This window comes from Anas acuta, chromosome 16 (assembly GCF_963932015.1).
Source record: "Anas acuta chromosome 16, bAnaAcu1.1, whole genome shotgun sequence".
Classification (NCBI taxonomy): domain Eukaryota; kingdom Metazoa; phylum Chordata; class Aves; order Anseriformes; family Anatidae; genus Anas; species Anas acuta.
The window spans coordinates 2498955-2502570 of record NC_088994.1 but is presented as its reverse complement, the minus strand read 5'-3'; the positions used below and the strand labels follow the sequence as shown (position 1 = coordinate 2502570).

Genomic DNA, 3616 nt, shown 5'->3' with positions numbered 1-3616 from the left:
GCTTGAACTAATTAGTTCAAAGAAGCAGCCAGGGGCCAGAGCAGATTGAAAAGGGGCCGCCTTTAATTCATTCCCTTACGTGTGGTCCACCCTCACTTGTGCCTCTAAGAAATGTAAGCAGTTGCTCAGCATGTTCTGTGGTGAGCTGTCACTAGTTTAAAGGTACTGCTATTTTGGTTTTACTCGTGTGCTCTTTACTCCTTCCTTGCAGGCTTGTACCAAAGAGCAGAGCCGGGCTCTTGTAACCAGCTCTGGTTGCAGTGTGGTGCTGGGTCCTCTTCTGCTCCTTTTTTCCTCCCTTTTTGTAGGGAGCCACTGGTGCTCTGTGGGCTGCTCCCCAGCACGGCCTGGGGCTGGCTCCCGAGGTGCTGGCAGAAACCAGGAGGCAGAGCCTGTCCCAAAGAGCCCCCAGCATGGCCACTTCTGATACCAGCTGCTGTGGATGCCCAATTACCTTCCTGAAAGCACCCCTCCCACCAGGCAAACCCAGAGATGATGTAAGAAGGCAACCTGGCTGGTGCTTATTTCAGCAACTCATTTAAATTCTGGTGTTTTGCAGCAAAGAGTCCTTGCTGTAGACCCTGCTGCTAACCCTGCCGAGGTGACCGCTCTGCCCACAAGCACTGCGCTGGGGTAAAGCAGAGCCAGGTAAGCATGCTGGATGTGGTGTCTCTGATGAATGCCTTGAGCTTCAGCCACCATGGGGTTTTCTAGCCCATAAAGCTCCCACCAGTGCTTCCCCTGAGCCACTTGTTCCCCCCTTGGCACACACACACCCACGCTCCCACCCAGTGGCTCTGCAGCACCTGTGAGCGTGGCAGAGCCGAGCACCCCTCTCCTGCCACCAGACCCCTCTGCTGCATAACCAAAGCAAGCTGCTGGCATTTTACCAGGTCAGTAAGCACTGCAAGGGCAGGATTTAGAAACAGCAAGCTTTAATTAAGAAGCTAACAGGATAGATCAAATTGAGGAGCAGCTTCAATGCGGTAAATTATTTAGGAGTGATTTTTAGGGTCTGTTTGGAGACATTTGTAGACTTGCAGCCTGCTCTCGTGCTAGTGGCAGTGACTAAGTGCTGAGGGCAGCATGCAGCTTTGGGCTTCGTGAGCAGGCTTGGGGGATTTAGGGTGCAAAGTATGCTCAAGTTTGAAAGGGGCTGGTGGATTTCTTATAAGGAATTTGAAGCTTTGCTCAGACCGCAGATACCCAGAGGAGGGAAGTCTGAGTGACTGGGAGCCTGTGGAGAATATTGGGCCCCTGAAATGTCAGTGCATCCTTCTCTCTGCTGCCCCAGGGCTTGCTGTGCTGTGCTCCCAGCTGCTCCTCGTGCAGTTCCAGCCAAGCTCTGTGCAGCTGCACAGACCCAGCACCACCAAATGTGGCACCATGGCCACAGTTCCTGGAGACAACTGACTTGTCTGCTGAGACCTTGCCCTGAGAAACGGCATGCACTGAGGTACGGAGAGCTCTTCAGGGAACCGTGAGCTGCTGCTGGAATGCGAGCTCCCAAAGGTCCCTGCAGGGCTGGCACTGATGAAGAAATAACATCAATTTCTCTCTTCTCACCACCGTGCCCAGGAGGAGCTCCCTGCCCTGTTGCACACCAGGGGTTGCTTTCCATGGGCACTCCCAGCAGATTTGACCCCTGGTCTGGCCCAGGGGGTCGCTGTGGTCTCTGTGGGGTGGGTCTGCTCAGCCCCACCCTGCCAGAGGGGACAGAGCACCATGGGGATGCCCAGGCTGGGGCTCTAGCAGTGATTGTGGAAAGGCTGAACTTCAGAACCTTTGTGATCTCTTTGTTTCACCTAAACTAGGATTTTTTTTAGAGGGAAAGCATTGAAGTCTGTCCTCCTCCAACCAGATAAAGGCCAGGCTGGATTTCCGCCCTCCTGTTTTCACTTTGCTCTGATACTACTTGCACAAAGGAAAAAATGCTTGTGAGTCCTCACCCTGCAGTGACTGGGATTTGGCTCCTGTCTCACTTCAGAGCTGGCTGCGGGGCTGTTCTGGGTGAGCAGCAGGCAGGTGGCAGAGGGAGCAGAAGGAGCAAGTAGGCAGAGGCATAAAGCTGACTGAGTGCCTTTTGGGGAAAGGAGAAGGACAGGGAGGTTGGCTCTTTCCAAATCAGAGCCCACCTCTAGGGTTTCCAAGTCCAGGGTACTATGCAATGATGCCCAGAGGAGCAGGCTGTCCCGGTGACTGGCTGCCTGTGGGAACAACCCAGTTCAACCATCAACAGAACCTCGGTCCCAGCAGGAGCTGCCCCAGCTCCCTCCGCTCTGAACCACCTCTGCAGGCCTGTGGCTTTGCTGCTGGTGATACAAAACTGCTTCAGCTGCCTGCTCCAGACTCCCTCCAGCCTAATCCCTCTGGGAGCCATCAGCTGAAGCCTCGAGCAGCAGTTACTCCTTGTAATTCCTTTCTGCTGGCAACTCCTTTCCTAACAGCATGCATCTGCCCATCTTCTCAAGCAGCATCTCCTTAGCAAGCTGAGTGCTGACCTTCTTCCTTCACCTACAGCCTTCCCAACGTTTCAGCATAAGTGCAGGGAGAAGGAGCAGGAGCTCATTCCTCATCTACTGAGTTTAATGCTCCAGTGCCTTTACTGGAGATCTCGTGGTGCTGAGAGAATTTATCTGCCAATTACTTCTCAAGAAATAACAAAGGATCATGCACTACTTGGCAGATAAGGGCAGAAAGGGGAGAAGAGAACAGGTCTTTTTTTAATTGAATCTCAAGTATGTTGAACAAAAACTTCAGAACCATCAATTAGCTGTTGGCCTGGGGCTAAAATTTAATTAGGAGAATAGTGCTTTCAAACTGTCACTGTCTGGGAAGGAAGAAAAAAAAAAGCATTAAAGGGAACAGCAAAAAAAATGGAAATGTGATGGGGAAGACAGAAAAGAGTTTGTTGGGATGCTTTAGTATTGAGCTGTTCCCTGTACTGGCAGAGATCCAGGCTGCCAAAGTGCATGTCCCTCACCTCAGAAGTGCCCTAATCCTAATTTTAATCCTAAATCTCCATCCTGTGTGGTTGAGGAGCAGGAATCAGGCAGAGGGGGCAGCTCTCTGCACCCAAAGGTGCTGGCGTGCTCAGGGCCCCGTGCCCCTGCTGCTGCAAGCTATGTTTGGCTGCCAAGATGAAGAAAATTAATTCCTGTGCAGGCTAGGTAGGGCACAGGTTTAAGCAGAAGAAGCTATTAGGTTTTGAGGAGGTAACTCTGGAGCAAGGACTCACTAGAGCAAGAGACCAGCGTAGCTCTGGGCTGTGCGACGCGTGGTTCCCATGGTTCCCACCTTGGGGCTGGGTAAGAGCTGACACATCCAGAGCTCACCCCTGGGTCTCACCATGCCCAGGGGACCAGGAGTTGTTACCTGGGTGTTGCATCGAGGTGCTCTTGTGCTTACTGATCTGTTTCTTTGTCTGCAGATGCTTTTGTCTTTTTTTTTTTTTTTTTTTCCTTTTTCTCTGAGCTGCTATGGAAGAACTTTTTCTAATGGGGGGAAAAAATCCATCTACTAGAGAAAAGATTTTATCAGCAAATTCTTTCACTTCTTAGTTTCTTTTGCTAAATAGAATGCTTCTCTTGTGCTGTAGGAAAAGTATGTCTTTTTT

General features: G+C 51.3%; 1 long non-coding RNA gene across 1 annotated transcript; it reads left to right on the top strand.

The window, feature by feature from the left end:
* Positions 1–3616, top strand: LOC137865470 (uncharacterized). Its single transcript, XR_011101917.1, has 3 exons — positions 1–113; positions 212–648; positions 1295–3616. It is a non-coding gene; the product is annotated as an uncharacterized lncRNA (long non-coding RNA).